An 11,439-nucleotide genomic window follows, 5' to 3' on the forward strand; every position below is an offset into this window, starting at 1 on the left:
CCAAGTTTGTTAAAGATATAACTAGAATAATTACCCAGTAACCAAACCACAGTATTATTTTTCGTCTGTGGGTAAAACTTAAAATCAGGCCGATAGATCATCATTGCCTGGACATTGGCGGGAACACTGCGAGTGATAAGTGCAACTTGTTGCTGAATCCAGTTCCAGTTGTGGAGACGTTCCCCACAGGTGCATCTGTGCAGCACGGTATCTGTGAGGTTGCAGTGAAGACAGAGGTCGGTAGCACTCAGCCCTATCCGGTGGAGTCGCTCATTGGTACTTATGATATTATTGACTGCTTTGTACCACGCAGTACGAGCATCCGAGCTCAAAACAGTGGAACCAACGTTTCGCCATACTGCATCCCATTGGACTCCACTATATTTGTTAACAATCGGATTCTGGCTTTCGTGTTCCCTCCTTTCCGCCAAAATTGCTTTTGCCGTTAAGGACTGAGTGTGCCGTAACTGGTGACTAAGGTAGCTATACTCGAGATAATACTCTCTGATATGTTTAAGCCGGTAACAAATAGGTTGAACATTCAGCGGAGATTCAAGACTGTGTGGCCGGACAGCATGAAATAACTGTGCCGTAAGACCATGAGGTTCATCCTGTATGATTGCCGCCGTGCGTGACACGTACAGAGCCAGTGCTTTGCGCCGTATGTCAACCAATCCCATCCCTCCATGCGTTGGGTGTAGCGCTGCTGTTCGTGCAGATACACGAAAGATCTCGCCTTTCCATAGAAAATTCGTAACTTTTGACATGATATTTTGAGCCACTCCTGCAGGAATAGGAAGAACCTGCGCCGTGTAGAAGGCCTTAGATAAAACACACGTATTGATCAACGTAATTCTGTCAAATTGGTTCAGACTTCTGTGGTAGTTATCAATTACTGCACCGTTGATTTTGTGAGCCACATCCCTCCAGTTCGCCGCCGTCATGTTTAATATTGACGCCTTCAACACTATCCCTAGAGCTTTCAGTTCACTGACGTGTGTGGCACATGAAATTTGAAGACGGTCGAGGCCTCGCAGATTTAAAAACTTGCTTTTCTGTTCATTAATGTGTGCTCCAGACGCCTGACAGTAGGTCTTGAGGACAGCTTCAAGCGCAGTGACGTCAGACTCATCTCTGATAACAATCCCAACATCATGCGCATAGGCTCCTATTACGGACTTCACTCCTGAGATCGTTAAACCACTAAGCTTCGCCTGCAGGTGCGTGAGGAGCGGCTCGAGTGAAATGACGAAAAGCAACATCGACAAGGGGCTGCCCTGAGGGACACCTCTGTCGATTAGGAGCCGTTTCGTGAGTTGCGAATTTACTGAAATTTTTGCAGTGATTCCGATGGCCACATTTTTTATTATTGCGATCGCTGACGGTAAGAAGCCCAAGCGCCGCAGTGTCCCCAGTAGGTACGTGTGATTGACAAGATCAAATGCCTTAAGAAAATCGAGAAAGAGCAGACCACCTCTTACGTTGCTGGCGTCAGCTAGCGCAATAATATCCCTATAAAAGGCGACCGTTTGCAGTATAGTCCGCCGAAAAGCACATGTTTGCTGTTTGCAAAGTATGTTGGAAGTGAGCGGCAGAAGCCTCATCTTAACTGCACGAGCTACAATCTTGTAATCGGAATTCAGTAGTGATATCGGCCGAAGATTTGTTACAGATTTTCCATCTCTGGTCTTAGGGAGGAGAACAATTTTACATTCTTTAAACTCTCCTGGAAGAGACTGCCCCTGCAAGACCTCGTTCACCATGTCTGTGATCTTCGCTCCTAGTATGTGCCAGTACTTTTTATAAAATTCAATGGGAAAACCGTCAGGCCCAGGGGACTTGTTAGTAGGGGAACTGCAGATCATGTCGAAAACGTCTTCGTGACTGAAACCCGAAGAAAGACTGTCACTTTCGTCTGCAGTTATCCCCGAAGGAAGAACTTCAAGGAGTTGAGAAGCGCTGTCTGCATGGGGAGCGTTTGAAGTATAAGTCCTGACAAAGTAGCTGATAAGTTCTCTGACGATATCGCGTTGATTTGTGACCGTCGTGCCATCTTCGAGTTTAAGTTCATCAATGAAAGCCCTCCTTCTATTCTTCGCGTGCTTGACAAGGTGATACAAGGCCACCGTTTCGTCTGCGCGTACTGATTTAACTTTGGATCGAACGTTAAGTCCTTCTAACTGCTCCCGTTTCAGATTGATTAATTTAGCTTTGATTCTCTGAATTTCTCCTATTCTAGTAGCCGTGGCATCCGCTCTGTCATACAAATCTCTTAATACGGAGTAATAAAATTCCATTGTCCTGCGAATTCCAGTAGCGCATTCAATACCAAAGGACATAAGAACACTGCGCAGTTTGGGCTTCGCTTTATAGGTCCACCATGCTATAATGCTAGGGAAGGCATGAAGAGTGCGGAGGCACTGGTCCCAAGCACGCCTTACGGCCTCCTCCAGATCTGAGTCGGTCAATAATGAAAGATTAAGATGCCACTGATTTTTAAACCAGCGCGTGGGTTGTTGTTGTAAGTTGATACACGCAACCTCGCCACTGTGGTCTGAGAAGCTGGTAGGAATAGTTTCTACATTTAATAATTTAGTTGCTAAATTATCAGACACATAAATCCTGTCGATCCTGCTGCAGGAATTTCCAACGATGTGTGTGTACCTCACTAAAGTTGGGTACCGAGCTTCCCAGGTGTCCTTGAGTTTAAGATCATAAGCAAGACGGTTGAAATCAGGTGAATAATTAAAATTCGGTGTCTGATCTTTTCTGGACAATACACAATTAAAATTACCTCCAATGATCAGCTGCGTAGGATTGTTCCGCAGTAAATAAATGATATCTTCCTTATAAAAGCGTGCTCTGTCAGCTCTACGAGTACTCCCGGAAGGCGCGTACAAATTAATAACAGTAACACCAAAAATAGTGACACTCAGTCCTCGACCGGATTCTAATCTTTCAATGTGGGCAAACGGAATACCTTCCCTAATTAAGACGGCAGTCCCCACGTTCGTTTCTGGGGAAGAATTAATTATTGCAACAAAACCGGTAAGGTTTATTTGCTGCAAGGCCACCTCTTGTAAAAGGGCGATGTCTGTATCCGACTCGTAAAGATATTGTTGTAGAGCACGCACCTTGACCTCAGATCGGATCTTGTTAATATTCAACGTTGTCACTTTATATGCCTGTGACATACTGAGACCTATGCAGGAAGGGGGAGGAATTAATCATCGCCAACGGTCGGATCGTTATGCCATTCCATTTGTTTATCCGGTTGTAAAGCCAAGCCATGCTCGTTGTGTTTGCCCCCGGCATCTTTATTCTTAGTTTTCTTTCGGACAACGTTCACATTTGGTTGGATTCTGTTCCTGCGGCGGCCACTATGAGCCATCTCGGCAGACGGCGGCGTGGGCGGGTCGTGGGGATTGTCAACGGCGGACGACGGTCGCGACACTACGGCCGGAACCACTCGCGGCGTGTCCTCCGGCGGCAACCCAGCTGCGGAAGTACTTTCGCGGTCAACACGTTTGTTATCAAACTCCACATGAAGTGGTGTGTTGACATTTTCCGTCACCGACTGCTGTTTATGTTCGCGTTCCGTGTCATGACAACATTCCTGTTGTGTTGCCATGTCGCGAGCCGCCGCCGTTGGCTGTCCGGCATCCTCATCTAGAGGTGTGGTCTGTTTACTATCACAACTGTCTACGCCGTGTTGAACCCCTGCAGCGACCTGCTGTTCACATGTCGGTCGGTCCACCGGAACCTGTTGCTGTGGTTGGTTGGAGGGCCGACCATCCGTTCCCTGCGACGCCGCGACAGCAGCTGAAATGTCACTATGTGACATGCCAGAGGGAAAATCGTCTACTAGAACAGGACCTTTTAAGAATTTAATATCAGATCTACGTTCCTGCGAGTCTTGTCTCTTTGATTCTGGTGTACTGTGGGCTTCGTCCTCAGAACTACTACCGTCACAAGTCCTACGTCGTTTATTGGTAGCAGTGTCTCCGGTCGCAAGTGTCGGTTCGTCCGTACTTGTCCGAGGCAAGGTTGGAAATTCCTCAATGCGCACGACTTCCGGTTCATGCAACGCAGATACACCACCGGCTGTAGCACTTTCTGCCGCTTGATTATCGGTAACAATCTCCGCGAGCGTTAGCCGTTTCCGTTGCTGTAAAGAATTTTTTAAGACGAAAACCCGTTTGGGACAATCTTGACGCATGTGGCCACTCTCATTGCAGATGTGACACGTCAAAGTTTGACCAGTGTACGTAACTTGAACCCTGTAGTCGCAAACCATAATATGGGAAGGAATATTGACTTTTACATGCATGTCTACTGACCTAACACCACTGAAACATTGCAACCGATGCTGGCTAGACCAGCGTTCATTTCGAATCTGTTTGACATCCCCATCCTTGCTTAACACATCTTTCAGATAACAATTTTCAACTTCCGGGGGCAGATTAAAGATACGTACATTTTTATATTCTACGTCGGCATTAGTAACGGTGACGGTACTTACAGAGTTATCCCGATGTCGGAATTCAATTCGTCCGCCATGCTTCAGGAGTATCTTATCCAGCAACACAGGGTTCAGTAATTTGACAAAAAAACAATACTGCTCCATGTCGTAATACGCAGTGTGCACCTGATCAGAATTGATACCAATAACGTCCACTATCCAGTCATGAATCTCCAGCGATGTCGGTTGTACGTGACGGGTTGACTTTTCAAATTCAAAGCGGAGGGTACTTTTCGTGGGAAATAAACTGGCCATATCAGAAATTAACAAGCGGTCGAGACCGCTAAATAATAGCAACGAAAACGGTTAGAAACTCCACCACAATCAATGGTAAATAATCACGGCACTTCCAAAAGAAAGTAGAAACAACACAAATACACAACTCGTAAACACACCGGTTAACAGCGCTCTCAGCACGTCCGAATAGCACCGTGTCTCAAGCGCGACTTGTGACCGCTCGGCCAATCTAACTTGCGAGCGCAAACAACATGCTGCCGTCGTTCCTAGCAACATCTCCGGAGCCTGACAGCGAAGTTTGCTTGTTTTTTCTTGTGTGAAGGAAATACGTTTTTTCTAGAGTATTTAAAACGAGTTGTCAGATGTGAGGTTCCACCCCACCCTCACTTTCGGGAACCACAGCTTAAACATGGTGCCTTACACCATTGTTTTCCGTCGCCATCTGTCTTGAGTGGAACGAGCAGAACTGTAGTTATCAATATTCACATTGACGCAGAGAAAACAAAAAACGACAGGAAAGGCCGTTCCCTAGCAACGGCTACGCTGTGCATTTCGCCCTCAGGGGAAGCTAATGATATGCTCCAGGCGAACATCAAACTAACCAACTTAATATTGTGATACTTAGGCGCTTTCTACTTCTGGATTGGCACACATATGCTGAATCGACTCTGGATCATCAGTAAGTACGTCACATTAGATATTTGTTTTATCGCCCTGCTGTAACTTAAAGGGCAGTTTTTCAACGGCTGTCAGTTCTGCTTCTAGTTACGCTACATCGCCCTAGCAGCACCTACACACTGCGTTCAGATGTGCTCACCTCCGCCCTGGCGTTGAGCGCCTACAGCGCCATCGCCTTCGGCCTCTGATGGCAGGAGGGTAGCCGACACATCAGGGCGTGGGTGGGACGCAGCACAACGCGGTGGTGGTGTAACGGTCAGCATGGTTGCTTCCCAAGCAGTTGGTCCGGGTTCGATTCAAGACCACCGCACAATACGTACCTTTTTCTTCTACGGGTATTCCACGTAACGAAACGCGATCTTCGGAACTGTGAGCTGTCGCAGTACGAATAGTTTTCCTTCGCCCCTCGTCTCACTCCGTGCTGCCAGGGCGCCAGTCGCCGGATTTCGATTCCCAGCATCGTGTGTCGACTTGTCTCTGACTGCCTTGTCTCGGCTGACGCGAAAGCTAACGTTTCGAAACGGGCATATATGTAGAGGGCAGGCGCGAGAAACGACTGTGAGAGACCAAAAAACGACAAACACACGACAGAACCTTTCATTTTATTGTGGCCACAGATTCGCGCCTTAGTTTACCGAGAGGCAAGAGTGGCGTCAGCGTGCTGAACAGAATCATTAACGCTAAGCAGCAACGAAACCGAAGTAAAAAGGCAAAATGAAAGAAGCCAAATGCAGATCGAGCTCCCAGCTGGTCACCCATCCAAGTACTAACCACGCCCAACGGTTCGTAAGTCCGGTGATCACACGAGAACAGCTGCACTTTTTTTGTCATTTAGGGCCTCCCAACCCCTTTTATAGCCCTCCTTGCTCCACCTAATAACGCTTTCTTCGGCAAGCCTCAACGCTGTAATTTCTTAATCTTTCGAACTTCGTTTACGCAAGGACAATACAAACTAAATCATGTACTTCTGGGATGTGATATTGTCCACTTCTGCAGAACAATGGAGTACTAAAATCGATAGTACTGTGGAGTCGGCGGACGGTCTTTTTCTTCCGCAGTTGCACTCAGCTGCACGTTCTTCAACAAAAATTTATTTGTTAAACAAATGTTATTCTTCTCTCTTCAGTAGTGTCACCCACTCCGATGGAACGGAGAGGTCTTAATAACAGTTGGCAATACTGCACAACTAAGTGTTGATGACTGTGCGCTTCACACTAACGAAAAATAAATCATCTAAAATTAACAAAATGAAGTAGTGACAGTCCGGTAATGGAAATGAAGTGACTGGAAAAACACTTCTGCAGCCATGAATGTGTCAAACATACAGATCGTATCTTCCAGTATACTCATGAAGGCTGGTGAAACAAAATAAAATTCCTCCGTATTAAAATGTGACTCTCTCCAAGAGATAAAACCAGAACGTTCCGTAGTGAGTACGTGGCGCAATGCATGAACTACAACACAAGTGAAACAAGTAAAACAAAGAGAAAAGTAATAAAAAGTGGACCGTGCCTACTCAGTAAAACTAAGTGCAAGGTGTTGTCCGCAGTGCCATCTCATAGCCATAATCGAAGGCCGCCTGCAAAATATTCGTAAACAGTTCGCGATAGTTGATGCAATCTTTCATTTTCATATACTGGGCCCACACATAATCCAGGTATATCACATTAATCAGTAACGGTCAGATCTATAATTGCATAAATCGTGTGCCCTAATACCCAGACAGTGACATTATTCTTCGTCTGCAGGAAGGCTTTGAAGACAGGGTGTATCACACGACGAACAGTCACTAGGTGTGGAGGCGTTCTGTTAACGTGGGCGACCATTTGTTGACAGAGCCGCCATACCGTCGACACAGAACTACACTCGAAACGATGTTTGCGTGTGTCCGGATCACCACATCTTCCACAGTTGGTGGAGGGGAGGAGATGGATGTCCGAAAGCCGCTGATTCGTCGCCAGGGTGTTGTGGACGATCTTAAGCCATAGCGCACTCACGTCCGGCGGCAACACTGGGTTGTTGAAGTCTGCTCACACCTTCACCCGTTCCATTGTGGGGTTCTGCACCACAAGTTCATGACGCGGAGGTTGTCCAGTCACGGCAACATAGAGACCGCGAGCTGTCCTGTTCCTGTCGGTAGTCGTTGACAGAGCATAACTCCTAGTTAAAAAGTACTCCCGGACATATGACAATTTAAACGGGATACCCGCGAGTTAACATCGAGTATAGATTGAAGTGCCAGGAAGTCATTTCTGAAAGTATTTGTATGGAGTGTAGCCATGTATGGAAGTGAAACTTGGACGATAAATAGTGTGGAGAAGAAGAGAATAGAAGCTTTCGAAATGTGGTGCTACAGAAGAATGCTGAAGATTACATGGGTAGATCATATAACTAATGAGGAAGTATTGAATAGGATTGGGGAGAGGAGAAGTTTGTGGCACAACTTGACCAGAAGAAGGGATCGGTTGGTAGGACATGTTCTGAGGCATCAAGGGATCACCAATTTAGTATTGCAGGGCAGCGTGGAGGGTAAAAATCGTAGAGGGAGACCAAGAGATGAATACGCTCAACAGATTCAGAAGGATGTAGTTTGCGGTAGGTACTGGGAGATGAAGAAGCTTGCACAGGGTAGAGTAGCATGGAGAGCTACATCAAACCAGTCTCAGGACTGAAGACCACAACAACAACAACCCGCGAGGGAGACCGGCGCTCCTTCGGAGTGTGGGAGGCAGAGCTCCAGGAGTGCTGCTGTTGTTCCTGCCGGACTGTTGGTCTGCAAGCTTTCGTGCCTCCATAGGAACCAGGAGACAGCTTTCGAAATTGCCCTGCCCACTGGCTTCGAAACGCTGAGCAGTTGGGCGATGTACCAGGCATTAGATAAAATGAATGTGTGAATGACAGCGATTCGTTGATGTAGATTGAATCAGCGACCATAGTGGCTGCGACATAGGGTCTTCACAGTTACAAGAATTCGCCTGCAGTTTAGAACTTGTGGGCACGCAGCAACGTCGAAGCCTAAAATTCTATGGCTGCGAGCAACACGGAACCAGTCCTGCGCAGTGTACATGTCTCGCGGACCTAGTGGGACCAACACATTTTTCCGTGCCTTCAAAACGGAGCCAGAGGCACGTTCGTACAACGTCAGAATATCGTGGACCTTATCCAAGTCGTGGGTCCGCTCCATGAAAATCCCCACGTCTTCAGCGTAGGCAGCACGCTTTGGAGACACGTGACGGATCCTGATACCTTCAATGATTTGAGCAACTGCTCAAAACGGGTCGAGCGCAATTACAAATAAGGGCATTGATAAAGGGTAGCCCTGCCTGACGGATCTTGCAAGAGGAATTGGCATCGACTATCAACCATTGATAACAATTGAGAATGAGATTTTCACTCTGCAGCGGAGTGTGCGCTGATATGAAACTTGCAGAACTAGCACTCCTGAAAGAAAGGATACTGCGGAGACATGGCTTAGCCACAGCCTGGGGGATGTTTCCAGAATGAGATTTTCACTCTGCAGCGCAGTGTGCGCTGATATGAAACTTCCTGGCAGATTAAAACTGTGTGCCGGACCGAGACTCGAACTCGGGACCTTTGCCTTTCGTCGGCAAGTGCTCACCAACTGAGCTACCCAAGCACGACTCAAGTCCCCAGGCTGTGGCTAAGCCATGTCTCCGCAATACCGTTTCTTTCAGGAGTGCTAGTTCTGCAAATTTCGCAGGAGAGCTTCTGTAAGGTTTGGAAGGTAGAAGCCGAGGTACTGGCAGAAGTAAAGCTGTGAGGATGGGGCTTGAGTCGTGCTTGGGTAGCTCAGTCGGTAGAGCACTTGCCCGCGAAAGGCAAAGGTCCCGAGTTCGAGTCTCGGCCCAGCACACAGTTTTAATCTGCCAGGAAGTTTCATTGATAATAATTACTGATTGCGCAACCATTAAAATATTCCGTAGAGCCTGGAGGGGGGGAGGGGAGGGGGGGGGGGGAGATTAGTATTTAACGTCCCCTCGACAACGAGGTCATTAGAGACGGAGCACTAGCTCGGGGTGAGGGAAGGATGGGGAAGGAAGTCAGCCGTGCCCTTTCAAAGGAACCATCCCGGCATTTGCCTGAAGCGATTTAGGGAAATCACGGAAAACCTAAATCAGGATTGCCGGAGACGGGATCGAACCGTCGTCCTCCGGAATGCGAGTCCAGTGTGCAAACCACTGCGCCACCTCGCTCGGTGCGCCTGGAGGGAGTGGCCGCCGAACCCCAGTTTTGTCATTACGGACAGAAGATAATCATGCCCGATACGGTCGAAAGCATCGGCAAAGTCAATCGTGAGAATGCCAGCTGACAGTCCACTGACGGCCGTGAATGCGACTACGTCTCGATATGAAGCTGCATCGTGAAAAATGCTACGATGTGGCACACGACATATCTGGAAGGGACTGATGATCTTGTCCATTACCACTTTGAGTTTCGTCGCAAGGTACATTTCCACAAGTTTGTAATCTGCATTTATAAGTGTGATAGGGCGAAACGCCTTAACTCGGCATGTTGTAGGTTTCTTCGGGAGTAAAACAATGCGCCCTTCAATAAACTTTGAAGGAACAGGAGTATCACTAACAATTTCGTTGACCGTAGTCGTCAGCGTTTCACCGAAGATATCCCAGTAAGTCAGGTAAAACTCAACTGGAAGACCATCAGGTCCTGGAGACTTCCCTTTACGACATGTGCTTGGACGTCGTCCTGTGACAAGCTCTCATCCAACGCCTGACGGTCTGAGTAGCAAAGGACACAATCCAATTCGTCTAACATAAAAGTAAGCCCTACGTCGTAGGCGTCAGTCCGTCGGAATAACTGTCGAAAATAGTCGGAGACGTGAGCAACGATCTCATGCTTTTCCGTGAGACGAGCACCAGTGTCCGTTGCGGGATTGGTAATTACTTTCCTGCGCGCCAGTCGTTTTTCGCGTGCCAAGTGATAAAGTGTTGGCACCTCGTCAGTCATCTCACAAGGGGTTCGGCACCGCCAGAATATCTTTTGCCTTGTGGAGTTGAAGATGGAGTATCTTGCTTTTCATCCTATTTAAGCGTGCGCGAAAGTTCTGAACTGGGCCGACGGGTGCATCAAGCGCATCCTGAAGAAATTGTTGATAAAATGCAATGGTGCACCTCTCCCAAAACGACACCTCCCGTGCATACCACATCGCGACACTGCGCAACTGCGGTTTGGCTAATTCGATCCACCAGTGTAATACCGAGTCATAACTACACCGTTTTTCGGAACAAAGCTGCCACATGTTCTGAATCTCGGAACGTAATACGACGACAGAGAAATGACGGGTATCGATTTTCCTAGCGCGGGACGGTGGCGCCTGCAGAGTGGCCTGTAATTGCACATCACACACAACGCCGCAGTGATCACTAAAAGATGGTCTTGAAGTGGCCGTCACACATAAATGCGATCGATCCTGCTGGCACCATTCTGATAAAAATGAGTGTGCTACGTCGTAGCTGGATAAAAATGACGCCAAACATCAATTACGTCATTGGTTACGATTAATTGAGAAAGTTCCGGACACATGGTAGCCGTGGGAAATTGACCAACTGAGGTAGTAAACACAGTTGGAGTCGCCGCCGACTATTACATTGCGGGTCGAGGCAAAGAACGGAGTCACATCTTGATTAAAAAATACAGACAGAGCACGTTTGTGATCGATGCCACTCGGAAGGTAAATACCATACTGGCCATTGAAATTGCTACACCACGAAGATGACGAACTACAGACGCGAAATTTAACCGACAGGAAGAAGATGCTGCGATATGCAAATATTAGCTTTTCAGAGCATTCACACAGGGTTGGCGCCGGTGGCGACACCTAAAACGTGCTGACATGAGGAAAGTTTCCAACCGATTTCTCATACAGAACAGCAGTTGGCCGGCGTTACCTCGTGAAACGTTGTTGTCATGCCTCGTGTAAGGAGGAGAAACGCGTACCATCACGTTTCCGACTTTGATAAAGG

The 11,439-nt window shown here is 47.6% G+C and overlaps 1 non-coding gene across 1 annotated transcript; it reads left to right on the plus strand.

Moving 5' to 3' along the window:
* Positions 1 to 9,235: 9,235 nt before the first annotated feature.
* Positions 9,236 to 9,310, plus strand: Trnas-cga. The gene has a single exon. It is a non-coding gene; the product is annotated as a tRNA-Ser (tRNA).
* Positions 9,311 to 11,439: the final 2,129 nt, after the last annotated feature.

Source organism: Schistocerca americana, chromosome 2 (assembly GCF_021461395.2).
Source record: "Schistocerca americana isolate TAMUIC-IGC-003095 chromosome 2, iqSchAmer2.1, whole genome shotgun sequence".
NCBI classification, from domain to species: Eukaryota; Metazoa; Arthropoda; class Insecta; order Orthoptera; family Acrididae; genus Schistocerca; species Schistocerca americana.